The 23067-nt window shown below is 39.2% G+C and overlaps 1 non-coding gene across 1 annotated transcript; it reads left to right on the top strand.

Moving 5' to 3' along the window:
• Positions 1 to 17948: 17948 nt before the first annotated feature.
• On the top strand, positions 17949 to 18056 carry LOC112739860 (small nucleolar RNA R71). The gene has a single exon (XR_003170795.1). It is a non-coding gene; the product is annotated as a small nucleolar RNA R71 (small nucleolar RNA).
• Positions 18057 to 23067: the final 5011 nt, after the last annotated feature.

Genomic DNA, 23067 nt, shown 5'->3' with positions numbered 1-23067 from the left:
TGCTTGAGGATGAGCAAGCATTCTGAGTTTGGCAAGGGAAAGGAAAGAACAAGAGAAAAATGACAACAATAGAGAAGATGAATTACAAAGTTGTAAAGTTCCTTTTCCTCTCATTTGTTTCCAACACTTTAAAATTGCATGATTGTCTTTATCTTATCTGTTTACATGTGTGTATGAATAAGCATAGCCTAAATCTGGATATGTAACATGTTGCTGTGACATTATGACTACCAACTTGAGTTTTGTAAAAGTTCAAAGCAGTAAAGTATCATAATCATAAACAAACAAGGTTATTAAAGAAGAATTTAGCATGTGCATACAAGTATTGGAAGGCTAGTATGGTTAACTATTGCTCAATTGTATTAGATTTTATTTAATTGAAGTTTTCATCTAGGACGTTTTGTGAAATCTTTTGAAATCATGAAAACTTTGAAGAAGCAATTGCAAATTAAGGCAAGAAAAGAAAAAGGGAAAGAATGAGAAAGGCGAAGGCTCTGAGTACCAATGACAATTTCATTGTTAAGTACTTGTGGTGTTTATGTATCAAGCAAAAAGCTTGAAAACAAAACACTTAGAGTCACGGTTAGGCTCAAGTGCAAATGCACTCCCTCAAAGCTCAAGGTTCTGAGCATCAATGATTAGAGAGTCAAGAAAAGAAACAAATGAGCTTAAAGAAGTCCTCTAATTAAATGCTTGTGGTGCTTATGTATCAAGTGGTAATACTTGAAAACAAAGCATTTAGAAGTCGTAGCTTTGTTATCAACTCATGGGGCAAAACACCCAAAAGAAGCTAATAAGAAAATCAAAAGCTTGTTTCAAGGAAGAAACATAAAGAAAATATTTCATAAAATGAGCTAGATAGAAGCATCAATCATTTACATTTCTTTTGTGATTGTAGCATGCATAGAAAACTAGCTAACCATGAACATTGAGTTGCTATTCTTCTTACCTTGGATTGTCAATCTTTATTGCATGATTCTTTTCTTGTTTGGGGACAAGCAAGGTTTAAGTTTGGTGTTGTGATGACATGTCATCGTGTCATGTTTTTTATGCTTTTTCATACAAAAAATTGATAATTAGTGCTTGAATATTGAATGCTTTTGTGCCTAAATGGTATATTTCTTTGATCTTTTGATTTTATAAACTTTGTAGGAAATAATAGAAGAAGAAGCAATAAAAGCACCAAAAAGAAGAATCATACTCCCATGGTGGCAAGAGAGTTGGAAACAAACTCAAAGAGGCTTCTGAGTTAAGCAAAGAGGATTTGCAACCCTGACTTTTTCACGTTCCAACAAAAATAACTTGAGCTACAAAACTCCAAATGAGGTGATTTTAGTGGCATTGGAAAGTAAACATCCAGAGCTTTCCAAGCATATATGGAACTGCATGGTGGAAACTAAATCTGAGGGAGAAAACTTTCCCCGAAAGTGTATAGATGAACATGGTATCAACCTGCAATAAGGCCAGCTGACCTCTTCACATTCTAAGGAGGATAAATTGAGGAGAAACATGGAATGCTAGCTACAGTTAATATTAATCCAAATAATTCATATTAAATTTTCAAATTTATCATATATAAAAAACAATAATTCAAATTGCTATCCTAAGTTAATGGCCTGTCAAACTAGAACAAGAAGTTACTCAAACATAACAAACATAAACATCATCAATAAAATAAAAGGTGCAAAGAAAATATTATTAAAAAATATGAAAGTGCAGTAAATGAAACAAATAAAAGATGAAAAAAATATTTCATAGATTATCAAGAGTTATCTCAATCTCGATTGTAGTAATAATGAAAAAGAAAAAAGAAAAATAAAGTAATAATAAAAATACAGTTTGAACTGATGATATGATTCTCAGTTAACAATGTCCAAAAATAAAAAGTATAGAAAATTTAATAAATAATGGAAGAAATTGCAGAGTGAAAGAAGTTTTCAACTGCAGAGCTTGGAATGATGCGCTCTCAATTGCATTGGAAAGTAGACATCCAGAGCTTTCCAACGATATATAATAGTATTGGGTGACTGGTGCACGAATTATGAATCACGCTTTTCACAACTCGTACCGCTAACCAGCAAGTGCACTGGGTCATCCAAGTAATACCTTACGTGAGTAAGGGTCGAATCCCACGGAGATTGTTGGTTTGAAGCAATCTATGGTTATCTTGTAAATCTTAGTCAGGAAGTCAATTATGTTTATCAGTTGATTTGCAAATAAACAAGAGGACATAAATTAAAGGTTACTTGTTATGTAGTAATGGAGAATATGTTGGAGTTTTGGAGATGCTTTGTCCTCTGAATCTCTGCTTGCCTCTGTCTTCTTGTTCACGCACGCACGTCCTCCTATGGCAAGCTGTGTGTTGGTGGATCACCGTTGTCAATGGCTACCTTCCATCCTTCCAGTGAAAACTACGCTCACGCGCTCTGTCACAGCACGGCTAATCACCGGTTGGTTCTCGATCCGGTTGGAATAGGATTTACTATCCTTTTGCATCTGTCACTAACACCCAGCCTTCAGGAGTTTGAAGCTCGTCACAGTCATTCAATCCTTGAATCCTACTCGGAATACCACAGACAAGGTTTAGACTTTCCGGATTCTCATGAATGCCGCCATCAGTTCTAGCTTATACCACGGAGATTCTGATTAAGGAATCTAAGAGATACTCATTCAATCGTATATAGAACGGAGGTGGTTGTCAGGCACACGTTCATGATTTGAGGAAGGTGATGAATGTCACGGATCATCACCTTCATCACAGTTAAGTGCGAATGAATATCTTAGATAGGAACAAGCGTGTTTGAATGGAAAACAGAAATACTTGCATTAATTCATCGAGACACAGCAGAGCTCCTCACCCCCAACGATGGGGTTTAGAGACTCATGCCGTCAGAGAATACAAAGTTTTAATCTAAAATGTCATGAGATACAAAATAAGTCTCTAAAAGTTGTTTTTATACTAAACTAGTAGCCTAGGTTTACAAAAAATGAGTAAACTATGATGGATGATGCAGAGATCCACTTCTGGGGCCCACTTGGTGTGTGCTGGGCTGAGACTTAAGTAATTCACGTGCAGAGGCTATTTGTGGAGTTGAACGCCAGTATTTATGCCAGTTTGGGCGTTCAACTCCAGTTTTTGATCCTTTTCTGGCGCTGGACGCCAGAATTGGGCAGAGAACTGGCGTTGAACGCCAGTTTACGTCGTCTATCCTTATGCAAAGTATGGACTATTATATATTTCTGGAAAGCCCTAGATGTATACTTTCCAACGCAATTGGAAGCATGCCATTTCGAGTTCTGTAGCTCCAGAAAATCCACTTTGAGTGCAGGGAGGTCAGAATCCAACAGCATCAGCAGTCCTTTTTCAGCCTGAATCAGATTTTTGCTCAGCTCCTTCAATTTCAGTCAGAAAAGTACCTGAAATTACAGAAAAACACAAAACTCATAGTAAAGTCCAGAAATATGATTTTTTCCTAAAAACTAATGAAAATAGACTAAAAACTAGCTAAAACGTACTCAAAACTATATGAAATTAACCCCAAAAAGCGTATAAAATATCCGCTCATCACAACACCAAACTTAAACTGTTGCTTGTCCTCAAGCAACTAGATAAATAAAATAGAAGACTAATAGGTTGAGAAGCAATAATATCTCAGAGTTTTTGATTGAAGCTCAGATTCTAATTAGATGAGCGGGACTAGTAGCTTTTTGCTTCTGAACAGTTTTGGCATCTCACTTTATCCATTGAAGCTCAGAGTGATTGGCATCTATAGGAACTTAGAATTCAGATAGTGTTATTGATTCTCTTAGTTCAGTGTGATGATTCTTGAACACAGCTTTTTTATGAGTCTTGGCCGTGGCCCTAAGCACTTTGTTTTCCAGTATTACCACCGGATACATAAATGCCACAGACACATAAGTGGGTGAACCTTTTCAGATTGTGACTCAGCTTTGCTAAAGTCCCCAATTAGAGGTGTCCAGAGTTCTTAAGCACACTCTTCTTTTTGCTTTGGACCTTGACTTTAACCGCTCAGTCTTAAGTTTTCACTTGACACCTTCACGCCACAAGCACATGGTTAGGGACAGCTTGGTTTAGCCGCTTAGACCAGGATTTTAGTCCTTTAGGCCCTCCTATCCACTGATGCTCAAAGCCTTGGGATCCTTTTCATTTGCCCTTGCCTTTTGGTTTTAAGGGTTATTGGCTTTTTCTGCTTGCTTTTTCTCTCTCTCTCTCTTTTTTTTTTTCTGCAAGCTTTGTTCTTTGCTGTTTTTTCTTGCTTCAAGAATCATTTTTATGATTTTTCATATTACCAATAACATGTCTCATGTTCATCATCCTTTCAAGAGCCAACATATTTAACAGTCTTAAACAATAAATTCAAAAGACATATGCACTGTTCAAGCATTCATTCAGAAGACAGAAAGCATTGCCACCACATTTAACTAATCAGAATTTTTCTTATTAAAACTTGAAATTTTATTGCCTCTTATTCAAAAGATCTACTACTTTATTCATGTTTGCAGATGATGAGAAAAATAAACTATAGCTTAATTGGAGATAAAATTAAAATAGATACTAATTACTATTATATGACTCCTAAGGTAAACTTCTATAAGAACACTGTCACAGAGTAAAGGCAGAAATTGGAAATTAACAACCTTTATTCTGGGGGAACGGGGGTTCCTCTGATCCTTGGGGTGCTTGGTCCTACAAGAGAAGACTTTTGGCGCTTCAATTCCCTTAAGTCACGCCCCTGCTCCTCTTGTTCTTTAAACATATAGGTCAGCATTTGACTGTGTTCCTTCTGTTCTTTTATTATTTGCTCCATAGCTTCCCGTATCTTGGTAACGGACGTCTCAAGATACTCCCAGTATTCAGATTGAGGGATCTCTGGGAGGAATTCCTGTGCTCTCTTCTTGATGGGATCCTCCTGTGCTTGTTGTTTTTCCATTGATGCTTTGGTGATTGGCTTTTCAATTAGGATATACTCAGTTATTCCCATCCTTACTCCAGCGTCCTTACAGAGCAGAGAAATCACGCTCGGATAAGCCAACCTAGCCTCTTTAGAATTTTTGTTAGCAATTTTGTAGAGTTCAGTTGAAATCAGCTGATGAACCTCCACTTCCTTTCCCATCATGATGCAATGGATCATCACTGCTCTTTTGACTGTGACTTCAGAACGGTTGCTAGTGGGCAACAGAGAACGCCCAATGAAGTCCAGCCATCCTCTGGCGACTGGTTTGAGATCCTCTCTCTTGAGTTGATTTGGGACACCCTTTGTGTTGGTGGTCCACCTGGCTCCAGGGATACATATGTCCTCTAGAATCTTGTCCAGGTCAATGTCTGCTCTCATCATCCTCCTGTTGAAGGAGTCTGGATCATCCTTTAGCTGAGGTAGCTTTAAGATCTCTCTGATCTTGTCAGGGGTGGTATGAACAATCTTTCCTCTGACCATGGTCCGAAATTCATAGAAGGCAGTTCCAGATAGTTTTTGCTTGTTAGTCTGCCACATATTAGCATAGAACTCCTGGACCATGTTCCTTCCCACTTTCGTTTCAGGATTAGCTAGGACTTCCCAGTTCCTGATTCGAATTTGCTCCTGGATCTCCGGATATTCATCTTCTTTCAGATCGAATCTAACTTCCGGGATCACTGATCTCAGACCCATTACTTTAAGATAATGGTCTGAATGTTCTTTAGATAAGAACTTCCCTTGATTCCAAAGTGGTTTTGGAACGCTCTTTTTCTTGCCTCTTGGAGTGGGTTGTTTTCCTTTAGGAGCCATGATCTTAGTGATCTCGGATAAACACACCAAACTTAGAGGTTTGCTTGTCCTCAAGCAAAAGAAAAGAAAGGAGAGGGATAGAAGGAGAGCTAGGTGCAATTGTTGATGGAGGAGGAGGGAGGCCGAACCCGAATTTAAAGGGATGGGGGGTGGGTTTTCGAAAAATTAGAAAAGATAAGATAAAAAGATTGAGTTGAAAAAGATAAGATAGAAGATATAGTTTAATTTTGAAAAGATATGATAGATTTTTGAAAAAGATAAATCTGAATTTTTGAAAAAGATAATATGGAGATTTGAAAAAGATATGGATTAGTTGAAAAGATTTTAGAGTGAAAAAGATAGATTTGTTTTCAGAAAAGATTTGAAAAGAGTTTGGATTGAATTTGGAAAGAGGGATTTTAGAAATCAGGGTTCTTAACATGTTCATGTAAAAATCATGCATTGAAACATAAAATTTGAAATTAAAATGGAAATACGTGTGGAAAAATGAATTTGGCTCCTCCCTGCCTTCCTGGCGTTTGAACGCCCAAACACTGCCTGTTTTGGGCGTTCAGCGCCCAAATGCTGCTCTCCTGGGCGTTTAACGCCCAGCTGCTGCCATTACTTGCGTTCAATGCCCAGTGGGTGCCTCTTTCTGGCGTTGAACGCCCAGATTGCTACCATTACTGGCGTTCAACGCCCAGTGGATGCCCATTTTGGGCGTTGAACGCCCAAAATATACTTTTACTGGCGTTTTCTTGCCAGTGAGCTCTTTTTCTCTGTTTTGTGTGCCGAGGTCTTCTGTAAATGATTATTTACCTTGTTGTCAATGAACTATATATAAACAAATAAAAATAAAAATAGAAATAGGGCAAAATGCTTAGAGGATTGTTGCCCCATGGCTGGGTTGCCTCCCAGCAAGCGCTTCTTTATTGTCTTTAGCTGGACCTTGCTGAGCTTTTAATCCAGCTTCAACCTTGAGCATTCTTGCTCAATGTTGCCTTCAAGATAATGCTTGATTCTCTGTCCATTGACAATGAACTTCTTATCAGAATCAATATCTTGAAGCTCCACATAACCATATGGTGATACACTTGTAATCACGTATGGTCCCCTCCACCGGGATTTCAGTTTCCCGGGGAATAGCCTGAGTCTAGAGTTAAACAACAGGACCTTCTGTCCTGGTTCAAAGATTCTAGATGACAGCTTTCTGTCATGCCATTTTTTTTATTTTTCTTTATAAAGCTTGGCATTTTCGAAAGCTGTGAATCTGAATTCCTCTAGCTCATTTAGCTGGAGCAATCGCTTTTCTCCTGCTAATTTGGTATCAAAGTTTAGGAATCTGGTTGCCCAGTAGGCCTTATGTTCCAGTTCCACGGGCAGGTGACATGCCTTACCATACACGAGTTGGTATGGAGATGTCCCTATGGGGGTCTTGAATGTTGTCCTGTAAGCCCACAGAGCATCATCCAAGCTCCGTGCCCAATCCTTTCTACGGGTATTTACTGTCCGTTCCAGGATTCTCTTTAATTCTCTGTTAGAGACTTCAGCTTGCCCATTGGTTTGTGGATGATACGGAGTGGCCACCTTGTGGCGAATTCCATACCGAACCATGGCAGAGTAAAGCTGTTTATTGCAGAAGTGAGTGCCCCCATCACTGATTAGTACTCTAGGGACACCAAACCTGCTAAAGATATGTTTCTGGAGGAACTTCAGCACTGTTTTAGTATCATTGGTGGGTGTGGCAATAGCCTTAACCCATTTTGATACATAGTCAACTTCCACCAGAATATAAGTGTTTGAGTATGATGGTGGGAAAGGTCCCATGAAATCAATTCCCCATACGTCAAACAACTCAATTTCCAAGATTCCTTGTTGAGGCATGGCGTAACCATGAGGCAGATTACCAGCTCTTTGGCAACTGTCACAATTACGTACAAACTCTCGGGAATCTTTATAGAGTGTGGGCCAATAGAAGCCACATTGGAGGACCTTGGTGGCTGTTCGCTCACCTCCGAAATGGCCTCCATATTGAGATCCATGGCAATGCCACAGGATCCTCTGTGCTTCTTCTTTAGGCACACACCTACGGATAATTCCGTCTGCACATCTCTTAAAGAGGTAAGGTTCATCCCACAGGTAATACTTTGCATCAGTAATTAATTTCTTCTTTTGTATCCTGTTGTACTCCTTGGGTATGAACCTTGCAGCTTTATAGTTTGCAATATCGGCAAACCATGGTGCTTCCTGAATGGCAAATAAATGCTCATCAGGAAACGTCTCAGAGATCTCAAGAAAGGGGGGGGGGACGTCCCTTCCACTGGCTCTATCCGTGACAGATGATCAGCCACTTGGTTCTCTGTCCCTTTTCTGTCTCTTATTTCTATATCAAACTCTTGCAGAAGCAATACCCATCTGATGAGTCTGGGTTTTGAATCCTGCTTTGTGAGTAGATATTTAAGAGCAGCATGGTCAGTATACACAATCACTTTTGATCCTACTAAGTATGATCTAAACTTGTCAATGGCGTAAACCACTGCAAGTAATTCTTTTTCTGTAGTTGTGTAATTTTTCTGGGCATCATTTAGAACGCGACTGGCATAATAAATGACATGCAGAAGCTTGTCATGCCTCTGTCCCAATACTGCACCAATGGCATGATCACTGGCATCACACATTAGCTCAAATGGTAACGTCCAGTCTGGTGCAGAAATGACTGGTGCTGTGACCAGCTTAGCTTTCAGCGTTTCAAACGCCTGCAGGCACTCTGTGTCAAACACAAATGGCGTGTCAGCAGCTAGCAGATTGCTTAGAGGTTTTGCGATTTTTGAAAAATCCTTTATAAACCTCCTATAGAATCCTGCATGCCCCAGAAAGCTTCTGATTGCCTTAACATTGGCAGGTGGTGGTAATTTTTCAATTACCTCTATTTTTGCTTGATCCACCTCTATTCCCTTGTTTGAGATTTTATGCCCAAGAACAATTCCTTCAGTCACCATGAAGTGACACTTTTCCCAGTTTAAAACTAGGTTGGTCTCTTGGCATCTTTTTAGAACAAGTTTCAGGTGATCAAGACAGGAGCTGAATGAGTCTCCATATACTGAGAAGTCATCCATGAAGACTTCCAGAAAATTTTCCACCATATCATAGAAAATAGAGAGCATGCATCTCTGGAAGGTTGCAGGCGCATTACATAGCCCAAATGGCATCCTTCTATAAGCAAACACTCCGGATGGACATGTGAATGTTGTTTTCTCTTGATCTTGGGGATCTACTGCAATCTGGTTATAGACTGAGTAGCCATCCAAAAAGCAGTAATAATCATGACCTGCTAGTCTTTCTAGCATCTGGTCTATGAATGGTAAAGGAAAATGATCCTTTCTGGTGGCTGTATTGAGCCTTCTGTAGTCAATACACATGCGCCACCCTGTAACTGTTCTTGTAGGAACCAGTTCATTTTTTTCATTATGAATCACTGTCATGCCTCCCTTTTTTGGGACGACTTGGACAGGGCTCACCCAGGGGCTATTAGAAATAGGATAAATAATCCCAGCCTCTAGTAATTTGGTGACCTCTTTCTGCACCACTTCTTTCATGGCTGGATTTAGCCGCCTCTGTGGTTGAACCACTGGTTTGGCATTATCCTCCAATAAGATTTTGTGCATGCATCTAGCTGGGCTTATGCCCTTAAGGTCACCTATGGACCACCCAAGAGCTGTCTTGTGTGTCCTTAGCACTTGGATAAGTGCTTCCTCTTCCTGTGAATTTAAAGCAGAGCTTATGATCACTGGAAAAGTGTCACCTTCTCCCAGAAATACATATTTCAAGGTTTGTGGTAATGGCTTGAGCTCGGGTTTAGGAGGTTTTTCCTCTTTCAGAAGAAAGTTCAGAGGCTCTTTCATGTCCTCTGAATCCTCCAAATCAGGCTGAACATCTTTAAAGATGTCTTCCAACTCTGATTCGAGACTCTCAGCCATGTTGATCTCTTCTACCAAAGAGTCAATAAGATCAACTTTCATGCAGTCTGTTGATGTGTTTGGATGCTGCATGACTTTGACAGCGTTAAACTTAAACTCATCATCATTGACTCTCAGGGTTATTTCCCCCTGTTGGACGTCAATGAGGGATCGTCCAGTTGCTAGGAAGGGTCTTCCTAGAATGAGAGTAGCACTCTTGTGCTCCTCCATTTCCAGCACAACAAAGTCAGTGGGAAAGGCGAATGGCCCAACTCTGACAATCATGTCTTCAATCACGCCTGATGGGTATTTAGTAGAACCATCAACAAGTTGGAAACATATCCGGGTTGGTTTAACTTCTTCAGTTAAGCCAAGCTTTCTGATAGTGGATGCAGGTATTAGGTTGATGCTTGCCCCAAGATCGCATAAAGCTGTCTTGGTGCAATTACCTTCTAATATGCATGGTATCAGAAAACTCCCAGGGTCTTTAAGCTTTTCAGGAAAGCTTTTCAGAATGACTGCACTGCATTCTTCAGTGAGGAGAACTTTTTCTGTTTCTCTCCAATCCTTTTTATGACTCAAGATCTCTTTCATGAACTTGGCATAAGAAGGTATTTTCTCAAGTGCTTCTGCAAATGGAATCTTTATTTCAAGAGTCCTGAGATAATTTGCAAAGCGAGCAAATTGCTTATCCTGCTCCTCTTTCCGGAGTTTTTGAGGATAAGGTATCTTGGCTTTATATTCTTCAACCTTAGTTACTGTAGGTTTATTGCCTACAGAAGTGGTTGAAGAAGCCTTTTTAGAGGGGTTGTTATCAGCATTTGTGTGTGTCTGATCCCTCACTGGCAATTGAGTGCCAGAGTTAGAAGCTGGAGTGACGTGAGAAGCCAACTCCTTGTCTGTTCCTGGCGTTTGAACGCCAGAATTGTGCCCATTTTGGGCGTTCAGCGCCAGATCCTGCCCATTTTGGGCGTTCAACGCCAGATCCTTGCCCATTTCTGGCGTTGAACGCCAGTCCTGCTTTGTTTCTGGCATTGAACGCCAGTTTTGGCCATGGTCTGGGCGTTCAGCGCCGGCCTTCCACCAATTTTCTGGCGTTTTAGCGCCAGAATTATTTTTCCCTGGGCTCTTACTGTCCTCAGGTGAATTTTGGGTGGTTTGCTCATTTCTTAGCCTTTTGCTGCCTTGAGGTGGGGTATTTAATGTTTTCCCACTTCTTAGTTGAACTGCTTGGCATTCTTCTGCTATTTGCCTTGACAGCTGCTGCTTTGTTTGCTTAAACTGTTCGTCCATATGTATATTAGCCATCCTTGTCTCTTGTAACCTGTCTTTAAATTCGGCTAGCTGCTTTGTTAGAAAGTCCAATTGCTGATTGAATTCAACAGCTTGTTTTACAGGACTGAGTTCAGCAGTTACTGTTTTAACCTCTTCATTCATGGAAGGGTTGCTGCTTAGGTACAGATGCTGATTCCTGGCAACTGTATCAATGAGCTCTTGAGCCTCTTCAATTGTCTTTCTCATGTGGATAGATCCACCAGCTGAGTAATCTAGAGACATCTGAGCTCCTTCTGCAAGCCCATAGTAGAAGATGTCTAACTGAACCCACTCTGAAAACATTTCAGAGGGGCATTTTCGAAGCATCTCTCTGTATCTCTCCCATGCATCATAAAGAGATTCATTATCTACTTGTTTAAAGCCTTGGATGTCCAGCCTTAGCTGTGTCATCCTTTTTGGAGGAAAATACTGATTTAGGAATTTTTCTGTCAGCTGTTTCCATGTCCTTATGCTGGCTTTAGGTTGGTTATTTAACCACCTCTTAGCTTGATCTTTTACAGCAAATGGAAACAGTAATAGTCTGTAGACATCCTGATCTATTTTCTTATCATGTACTGTGTCAGCAATTTGTAAAAATTGTGCCAGAAACTCTATAGGTTCTTCCTGTGGAAGACCGGAATACTGGCAGCTTTGCTGTACCATGATAATGGGCTGAGGATTCGACTCAAAGCTACTGACTTCAATGGAGGGTATGCAGATACTACTCCCATATGAAGCAGTAGAGGGGTTAGAATATGACCCCAGAGTCCTCCTGGACTGTTCATTTCCGCTTAGGTCCATGATGGAGAAAGGGAGATGATGCAAAATAGAAAAAATATTTTTATTTATTTATTTATTAATTTATTTCGAAAAGAAAATAAATCAAAATAAAATAAATAAAAATGAGTAAAAGATTTTCGAAAAAGTGAGGAGAAAGAGAGTGGTTAGGAGATTTTGAAAAAGATATGATGATTTTTGAAAAAGGTTTTAAATTTTGAAATAAAAATCTGAATTTTTAAAGGAGAGAGAAAAACAATAAGATAACACAGGATTTAAAATTTTTAGATCTGAGGTTCCTTATTTTAAAAAATTTTGGGGGGGAAAAACACCAAGGAATACCAAACTTAAAAATTTTAAGATCAAGACACAAGGAAAACTTAAGAACACTAAGGAAGAACACCAAACTTAAAATTTTTAGAAAACCAAAATAAATTTTTGAAAAACTCAGAAAAATCAACAAGAAAACACCAAACTTAAAGTTTGACACAGGATTTAATAGAAAAATTATTTTTTTGAAAAATATTTTTTAAAAAGAAAATAAGGATTCTAAGATTCTAACACAACAAAAAAAGAGACTCTAAACAAAAAAGAGAAATTTTTCCTAAAAACTAATGAAAATAGACTAAAAACTAACTAAAACGTACTCAAAAACTATGAGTAAATTCATTGCTCTTTCTTTCCCTGGAAATGGCGCCAAGAACATGATGCCAAGACCATGGTTCACAACTCCGTGTAACTGACCAGCAAGTGCACTGGGTCGTCCAAGTAATACTTTACGTGAGTAAGGGTCGAATCCCACGGAGATTGTTGGTATGAAGCAAGCTATGGTCACCTTGCAAATCTCAGTTAGGCAGATATAAATTGATAATGGTGTTTTCGAATAATAATTTAATAGAATGGGGATAGAAATACTTATGTAATTCATTGGTGAGAATTTCAGATAAGCGAATGGAGATGCTTTCGTTCCTCTGAACCTCTGCTTTTCTGCTATCTTCATCCAATCAGTCTTACTCCTTTCCATGGCTGGCTTTATGTGATACATCACCACTGTCAATGGCTACTTTCGGTCATCTCTCGGGAAAATGATCCAATGCCCTGTCACGGCACGGCTAATCGTCTGGAGGCATCACCCTTGTCAATGGCTTCATCTTATCCTCTCAGTGAAAATGGTCAACGCACCCTGTCACGGCACGGCTATTCATCTGTCGGTTCTCGATCATGCTGGAATAGGATTTACTATCCTTTTGCGTCTGTCACTAACGCCCTGCAATCGGGAGTTTGGAGCTCGTTACAGTCATTCATTCATTGAATCCTACTTGGAATACCACAGACAAGGATTAGACCTTCCGGATTCTCTTGAATGCCGCCATCATTCTAGCTTACACCACGAAGATTCTGTTTAGGAGATCTAAGAGATACTCATTCAATCGAAGGTAGAACGGAAGTGGTTGTCAGGCACGCGTTCATAGGGAATGATGATGATTGTCACGTTCATCACATTCAGATTGAAGTACAAATGAATATCTTAGAAGCGAAACAAGATGAATTGAATAGAAAACAGTAGTACTTTGCATTAATATTTGAGGAACAGCAGAGCTCCACACCTTAATCTATGGAGTGTAGAAACTCTACCGTTGAAAATACATAAGTGAAAGTCCAGGCATGGCCGAGAGGCCAGCCCTCAAACGTGATCTAAGATAGCATACAACTGATCAAAGATACCTAATACAATAGTAAAAGGTCCTATTTATAATAAACTACCTACTAGGGTTTACAGAAGTAAGTAATTGATGCATAAATCCACTTCCGGGGCCCACTTGGTGTGTGCTTGGGCTGGGCTTGAGTGTTGCACGTGTAGAGGTCCTTCTTGGAGTTGAACGCCAGTTTTTGTGCCAGTTTGGGCGTTCAACTCTGGTTTTGGCTCCTTTTCTGGCGCTGGACGCCAGATTTGGGCAGGAAGCTGGCGTTGAACGCCAGTTTACGTAATCTATTCTTGGCCAAAATATGGACTATTATATATTGATGGAAAGCTCTGGATGTCTACTTTCCAACGCAATTGGAAGCGCGCCATTTCGAGTTCTGTAGCTCCAGAAAATCCATTTTGAGTGCAGGGAAGTCAGAATCCAACAGCATCAGCAGTCCTTCTTCAACCTCTGAATCTGATTTTTGCTCAAGTCCCTCAATTTCAGCCAGAAAATACCTGAAATTACAGAAAAATACACAAACTCATAGTAAATTCCAGAAATGTGAATTTAACATAAAAACTAATGAAAACATCCCTAAAAGTAATTAGATTCTACTAAAAACATATTAAAAACAATGCCAAAAAGCGTATAAATTATCCGCTCATCACAACACCAAACTTAAATTGTTGCTTGTCCCCAAGCAGCTGAAAATCAAATAGGATAAAAAGAAGAGAATATACTATAAATTCCAAACTATCAATGAAACATAGCTTCAATCAAATGAGCGGGACTTATAGCTTTTTGCCTCTTGAATAGTTTTGGCATCTCACTCTATCCATTGAGGTTCAGAATGATTGGCATCTATTGGAACTCAGAGTTCAGATAGTGTTATTGATTCTCCTAGTTCAGTATGATGATTCTTGAACACAGCTTCTTTATGAGTCTTGGCCGTGGCCCTAAGCACTTTGTTTTCCAGTATTACCACCGGATACATAAATGCCACAGACACATAATTGGGTGAACCTTTTCAGATTGTGACTCAGCTTTGCTAAAGTCCCCAATTAGAGGTGTCCAGGGTTCTTAAGCATACTCTTTTTTTGCTTTAGACCTTGACTTTAACCGCTCAGTCTCAAGTTTTCACTTGACACCTACACGCCACAAGCACATGGTTAGGGACAGCTTGGTTTAGCCGCTTAGACCAGGATTTTATTCCTTTAGGCCCTCCTATCCACTGATGCTCAAAGCCTTGGGATCCTTTTTATTTGCCCTTGCCTTTTGGTTTTAAGGGTTATTGGCTTTTTGCTCTTGCCTCTTGGTTTTAAGAGCTTTTGGCTTTTTCTGCTTGCTTTTTCTTTTTCTTTCTATTTTTTTTTCGCCATTTTTTTTTGCAAGCTTTGTTTTTTTGCTGCTTTTTCTTGCTTCAAGAATCATTTTTATGATTTTTCAGATTATCAAATAACATGTCTCCTAGTCATCATTCTTTCAAGAGCCAACATATTTAACATTCATGAACAATAACTTCAAAAGACATATGCACTGTTCAAGCATACATTCAGAAAACAAGAAGCATTGTCACCACATCAATATAATTAAGCTAAGTTCAAGGATGAATTCGAAACTCATGTACTTCTTGTTCTTTTGAATTAAAACATTTTTCATTTAAGAGAGGTGATGGATTCATAGGACATTCATAACTTTAAGACATAGTCACTAACTACTAATGATCATGTAATGAAGACACAAACATGGATAAGCACATAACATATAAAACGAAAAAAACAGAGAAAGTAAGAACAAGGAATGAGTCCACCTTAGTGATGTCCTTGAGCTCTTCTATGTCTCTTCCTTGTCTTTGTTGCTCCTCCCTCATTGCTTTTTGATCTTCTCTAATTTTATGAAGGATGATGGAGTGCTCTTGATGTTCCACCCTTAGTTGCTTCCAATAATTGTGTGGAAGAAAATGTATCCCCTGAGGTATCTCAGGGATCTCTTGATTTGCAGTCAAATGTTCTACCACTGAGCTATAGACCCTTGATGGAAGCTTTTGTCTTCCCTTTCCTTTTTCTAGAGGTTTCTCTGGCCTTAGGTGCCATTAATGGTTATGGAAAAAACAAAAAAACTATGCTTTTACCACACCAAACTTAGAATGTTGCTCACCCTCGAGCAAAAGAAGAAAGAATAGAAGAATAAGAAGAAGATATGGAGGAGATGGATGGGAGTGTGTATTCGGCCATATGGGTGGGATTGGGTGAGAGAGAGATGTTGAATTTTGAAGGTAGTGGGTGTATGGATGTGAGTGGTAAATGGAAAACAGAAGGGATGATCATGAATGGAAAGAGAGATGATGAGGTAGGTGGGGATCCTGTGGGGTCCACAGATCCTGAGATGATCCTGTGGGGTCCACAGATCCTGAGGTGTCAAGGCATTTACATCCCTGCACCAATTTAGGCATGTAAAATGCCCTTGCACACAACTCTGGGCATTCAGCGCCAGGATGCTGCCCATTCTGGGCGTTCAGTGCCAGAACCATGCTCTGTTCTGGCGTTTGAACACCAGACAGATGCTCCTCCAGGGTGTGATTTTTCTTCTGCTGTTTTTGATTTCGTTTTTGATTTTTTTTGTTTGTTTTGTGACTCCACATGATCGTGAACCTATAAAGACATATAACTAAGAAAAATATAGTTAGATAAATAAAAATTGGGTTGCCTCCCAACAAGCGCTTCTTTAATGTCAATAGCTTGACAGTGGGCTCTCATGGAGCCTCACAGATGTTCAGAGCATTGTTGAAACTCTCTAACACCAAACTTAGAGTTTGGATATGGGAGTTCAACACCAAACTTAGAGTTTGGTTGTGGCCTCCCAACACCAAACTTAGAGTTTGACTGTGGGGGCTTGGGTTGACTCTGCTTTGAGAGAAGCTTTTTCTGCTTCCTCTCCATGGATGCAGAGAGAGATCCTTGAGTTGTAAACACAAGGTTGTCCTCATTCAATTGAAGGATCAATTCTCCTCTGTCCACATCAATCACAGCTCTTGCTGTGGCTAGGAAAGGTCTTCCTAGGATGATGGATTCATCCTCTTCCTTCCCAGCATCCAGGACTATGAAATCAGCAGGGATGTAAAGGTCTTCAACCTTTACTAACACGTCCTCTACTTGTCCATATGCCTGTTTTCTTGAATTGTCTGCCATCTCTAATGAGATTTTAGCAGCTTGCACCCCATAGATTTCCAGTTTCTCTATTACAGAGAGGGGCATGAGGTTTATCCCTGAACCAAGGTCACACAGGGCCTTAAAGATCATGGTGCCTATGGTACAAGGTATTATGAACTTTCCAGGATCCTGTCTCTTCTGAGGCAATGTCAGTTGATCCAGATCACTTAGTTCATTGATGAACAAGGGAGGTTCAACTTCCCAAGTATCAATGCCAAATAATTTGGCATTCAGCTTCATGATTGCACCAAGAAACTTGGCTGTTTGCTCTTCAGTAACATCCTCATTCTCTTCAGAAGAGGAATACTCATCAGAGCTTATGAAGGGCATAAGGAGGTTCAATGGAATCTCTATGATCTCTAGATGAGTCTCAGATTCCTTTGGTTCCTCAGAGGGAAGCTCCTTATTGGTCACTGGACGTCCCAGGAGGTCTTCCTCCTTGGGATTCACGTCTTCCTCTCCCTCATTGGGTTCGGCCATTTTGCTTATGTCAATGGCCTTGCACTCTCCTTTTGGATTCTCTTCTGTATTGCTTGGGAGAGTACTGGGAGGGATTTCAGTGATCCTTTTACTCAGCTGGCCCACTTGTGCTTCCAAATTTCTAATGGAAGACCTTGTTTCATTCATGAAACTCACAGTGGCCTTGGACAGATCAGAGACTAAGTTTGTTAAATTAGAAGTATTTTGTTCAGAGTTCTCTGTCTGTTGCTGAGTGGATGATGGATAAGGTTTATTATTGTTGAACCTGTTTCTTCCATCATTATTAAAGCCTTGTTGAGGCTTTTGATCCTTCCATGAGAAATTTGGATGATTTCTCCATGATGAGTTATAGGTGTTTCCATAAGGTTCACCTAAGTAATTCACCTCTGCTATTGCAGGGTTCTCAGGATCATAAGCTTCTTCTTCATAAGAAGCCTCTTGAGTACTGTTGGATGCAGCTTGCATTCCATGCAGACTCTGAGAGATCATATTGACTTGCTGAGTCAATATTTTATTCTGAGCCAATATGGCATTCAGAGTATCAACTTCAAGAACTCCCTTCTTTATAGGCGTCCCATTACTCACAGGATTCCTTTCAGAAGTGTACATGAACTGGTTATTAGCAACCATGTCAATGAGTTCTTGAGCTTCTGCAGGCGTTTTCTTTAGGTGAATGGATCCACCTGCAGAAGTGTCCAGTGACATCTTTGATAACTCAGACAGACCATCATAGAATATATCTAGGATGGTCCATTCTGAAAGCATGTCAGAAGGACACTTTTTGGTCAGTCCTTTGTATCTCTCCCAAGCTTCATAGAGGGATTCACCTTCTTTCTGTCTGAAGGTTTGAACATCCACTCTAAGCTTGCTCAGCTTTTGAGGAGGAAAAAACTTGGCTAAGAAAGCCTTGACCAGCTTATCCCAAGAGTTCAAACTATCCTTGGGTTGAGAATCCAACCACACTCTAGCTCTGTCTCTTACAGCAAAAGGGAAAAGCATGAGCCTGTAGACTTCAGGATCTACTCTATTAGTCTTAACAGTATCACATATCTGCAAGAATTCAGTTAAGAACTGAAAAAGATCTTCAGATGGAAATCCATGAAACTTGCAGTTTTGCTGCATCAGAGAAACTAATTGAGGTTTCAGCTCAAAGTTGTTTGGTCCAATGGCAGGGATGGAGATGCTTCTTCCATGTAAATTGGAATTAGGTGCAGTAAAGTCATCAAGCATCTTCCTTACATTATTATTATTTTTGGCTGCCATCTCCTCTTCCTGTTCGAAAATTTCTGAAAGGTTATCTCTGGATTGTTGTATTTTAGCTTCTCTTAGTTTCCTTTTCAGAGTCCTTTCAGGTTCTGGATCTGCTTCCACAAGAATGTTCTTGTCTTTGCTCCTGCTCATATGACAAAGAAGAGGGCACAAAAAAATAATAATAATAGAAATCCTTTATACCACAGTATAGGGATTCCTTTGTGAGTGAAAGAAAAGAGGGAGATAAAGAATGTAATGGAATGGAAGAAACACAACTGTGAGGAGGGTAGAGATGTGAAATGAGATGTTAGTAGATGAATAAATAAATAGAATGAGATGAGAGAGAGAGAATTTTTGAAAAATATTTTTGAAAAAGAGTTAGTGATTTTCGAAAATGGTTTTTGAAAAATGTTAGTAATTTTCGAAAAATAAAAATTTAAAATAATTAGTTAATTAAAAAGAAATTTTGAAAAAAGGGGGGGAGATATTTTCGAAAATGAGAGAGAGAGTTAGTTAGGTAGTTTTGAAAAAGATAAGAAACAAACAAAAAGTTAGTTAGTTAGTTGGAACAAATTTTGAAAAGATAAGAAGTTAGGAGGTTAGAAAAGATATTTTGACACCAACTTTTTGAAAAAGGTAAGATAAGAAGATATTTTAGAAAGATATGATAGGAATTAATTTTGAAAAAGATTTGATTTTTAAAATCACAATTAATGACTTGATTCACAAGAAATCACAAGATATGATCCTAGAACTTAAAGTTTGAATCTTTCTTAACAAGCAAGTAACAAACTTCAAATTTTTGAATCAAAACATTAATTGATTGTGTTATTTTTGAAAATTTGATATAAGAAAAAGATTTTTGAAAAATATTTTTGGAATTTTCGAAAATAACTAAGAATTTTGAAAAAGATTTGATTTTTGAAAAAGATAAGATTTTCAAAATGAAAATTTGATTTGACTTATGAGAAACAACTTTGATTTTTAAAAATTTTTGAAAAAGTCAACTCAATTTTCGAATTTGATGAGAGAAAAAGGGAAAGATATTTTTTTTATTTTTGAAATTTTTATTCAAAACATGAATGCATGCAATAATGCTATGAATGTCAAGATGAACACCAAGAACATTATGAAGATCATGATGAACATCAAGAACACATTTTTGAAGAATTTTTTTTAATGCAAAGAAAACATGTAAGACACCAAACTTAGAAATCTTTCATGTTTAAACTCTAACAAACAAAAAATGCACATGAAAAACAACTAAAGATGCAAAACAAGAAAACATCAAGATCAAACAAGAAGACTTACCAAGAACAACTTGAAGATCATGAAGAACACTATGAATGCATGAATTTTCGAAAAATGCAAGATGCACATGCAATTGACACCAAACTTATAACATGACTCATGACTCAAACAAGAAACACAAAAAATGTTTTTGATTTTTATGATTTTCTAATTTTTTTGGATTTTTTTTCGAAAATTATATGAAAAAGAAAAAATAAGGATTCCAAAATTTTTAACATGAATTCCAGGAATCTTGCATTCTTAGTCTAAAGCTTCAGTCCAGGAATTAGACATGGCTCACTAGCCAGCCAAGCTTTCAATGAAAGCTCCGGTCCAAAACACTAGACATGGCCAATGGCCAGCCAAGCTTCAGCATGTAATTCAGACATGACACGCCTGACATACTCATTCCCAAAGGAATTAGACATGGCTTTACAGCCAGCCAGGCTTCAACATGCTTCATGAAACACTAGAATTCATTCTTAAAAATTTTGAATAAAATTTTTGAAAACATTTTTTTTTCGAAAACAGAAGGAAAATTTTTGAAAGATTTTTGAAAAATTTTTGAAAATAAAACAAAAAGAAAATTACCTAATCTGAGCAACAAGATGAACCGTCCGTTGTCCAAACTCGAACAATCCCCGGCAACGGCGCCATAAACTTGGTGCTGTTGCCGGATCAAACTTGGCACTGATGTTACCGGACCAAAAGCTTGCCGAAAACTCAAACAATCACCGGCAACGGCGCCATAAACTTGGTACGCGGAATCGTGATTACACTTTAATTATGTAAAATTCATTGCTCTTTCTTTCCCTGGAAATGGCGCCAAAAATATGATGCCAAGACCATGGTTCACAACTCCGTGTAACTGATCAGCAAGTGCACTGGGTCGTCCAAGTAATACCTTACGTGAGTAAGGGTCGAATCCCACGGAGATTGTTGGTATGAAGCAAGCTATGGTCACCTTGCAAATCTCAGTTAGGCAGATATAAATTGATAATGGTGTTTTCGAATAATAATTTAATAGAATGGGGATAGAAATACTTATGTAATTCATTGGTGAGAATTTCAGATAAGCGAATGGAGATGCTTTCATTCCTCTGAACCTCTGCTTTCCTGCTATCTTCATCCAATCAGTCTTACTCCTTTCCATGGCTGGCTTTATGTGATACATCACCACTGTCAATGGCTACTTTCGGTCATCTCTCGGGAAAATGATCCAATGCCCTGTCACGGCACGGCTAATCGTCTGGAGGCATCACCCTTGTCAATGGCTTCATCTTATCCTCTCAGTAAAAATGGTCAACGCACCCTGTCACGGCACGGCTATTCATCTGTCGGTTCTCGATCATGCTGGAATAGGATTTACTATCCTTTTGCGTCTGTCACTAACGCCCCGCAATCGCGAGTTTGGAGCTCATCACAGTCATTCATTCATTAAATCCTACTCGGAATACCACAGACAAGGTTTAGACCTTCCGGATTCTCTTGAATGCCGCCATCATTCTAGCTTACACCACGAAGATTCTGTTTAGGAGATCTAAGAGATACTCATTCAATCGAAGGTAGAACCGAAGTGGTTGTCAGGCACGCGTTCATAGGGAATGATGATTATTGTCACGTTCATCACATTCAGATTGAAGTACGAATGAATATCTTAGAAGCGAAACAAGATGAATTGAATAGAAAACAGTAGTACTTTGCATTAATATTTGAGGAACAGCAGAGCTCCACACCTTAATCTATGGAGTGTAGAAACTCTACCGTTGAAAATACATAAGTGAAAGTCCAGGCATGGCCGAGAGGCCAGCCCTCAAACGTGATCTAAGATAGCATACAACTGATCAAAGATACCTAATACAATAGTAAAAGGTCCTATTTATAATAAACTAGCTACTAGGGTTTACAGAAGTAAGTAATTGATGCATAAATCCACTTCTGGGGCCCACTTGGTGTGTGCTTGAGCTGGGCTTGAGTGTTGCACGTGTAGAGGTCCTTCTTGGAGTTGAACGCCAGTTTTTGTGCCAGTTTGGGCGTTCAACTCTGGTTTTGGCTCCTTTTCTGGCGCTGGACGCCAGATTTGGGCAGGAAGCTGGCGTTGAACGCCAGTTTACGTCATCTATTCTTGGCCAAAGTATGGACTATTATATATTGCTGGAAAGCTCTGGATGTCTACTTTCCAACGCAATTGGAAGCGCGCCATTTCGAGTTCTGTAGCTCCAGAAAATCTATTTTGAGTGCAGGGAGGTCAGAATCCAATAGCATCAGCAGTCCTTCTTGAATCTGATTTTTGCTCAAGTCCCTCAATTTCAGCCAGAAAATACCTGAAATTACAGAAAAACACACAAACTCATAGTAAAGTCCAGAAATGTGAATTTAACATAAAAACTAATGAAAACATCCCTAAAAGTAACTAGATTCTACTAAAAACATATTAAAAACAATGCCAAAAAGCGTATAAATTATCCGCTCATCAGTGAACATCAATTTTGGACCTCAGAAGCTGGCGCTAAGTTTGGACTCCAAACAGCGCCCATAGCGCTACGTTTTGTTAGTGAACGCAACGCTCCTTCTATGAGCGCTACGTTTTCTTAGTGAGCGTTACGCTTTGAGCGCCAGGGCCTCCAAATAGCATGACCATGCCTTCTTCAAAGGACCATAAATTGAGCTACAGATGTCCGATTGATGCGCTTCTAATTGAGTTAGAAAGCTGACATTCAGAGCTTTCTAACGATATATAGCAACCCATATTTGGCAAGAAAATGAAGTACAAGTGAAAGGCATCTTTAAGGCCCAAAAATCAAGCATTGCGCTCACAAAATGGAGCAACCAAGGATCGAAGAGGGGAACCAAGGCATCATGTGTAGCGCTACGTTACTTCTTATAACTTTTTCGTGATTCCAAGCTTGGGGAGGAAGCTTGTGCTGGCCATACACTAAGGAGCGCTCAACCAAACCAACGTAGCGCTCAACCAAAGGACCAAGAGGCAACGTTGGGTGAGTGAACGCTACGTTCACTAATGTAACGCTACAAGCCAAATTGCAAGCACACAAGGAAGGCACACTCACAAGGCATGTGGAGCGGTACGTTCACAATCCTAACTGAGCACTTCACTGGAAGCATGCCCCAACCCATTTTTAAACAAATGCCTCCTGACCCAAGCTTCACTCCAACACATCCTGACCCATGCAACCAAGCCATCCGGATCCACTCTTCTTCAAATCCAAAGCAAGCAGAGCCTATTAACATCACTCAAAGGCACAAGAGATAGTTAGAATAGGAATTTTATTTAATTGTAATTTGTTTTTAATTTCATTTTCATTTTGTAAAGCCTATA

The sequence above is a fragment of the Arachis hypogaea genome, chromosome 13, assembly GCF_003086295.3.
Source record: "Arachis hypogaea cultivar Tifrunner chromosome 13, arahy.Tifrunner.gnm2.J5K5, whole genome shotgun sequence".
In the NCBI taxonomy this organism is placed as follows: domain Eukaryota; kingdom Viridiplantae; phylum Streptophyta; class Magnoliopsida; order Fabales; family Fabaceae; genus Arachis; species Arachis hypogaea.
This window is presented reverse-complemented; position numbering and strand designations above follow the sequence as displayed.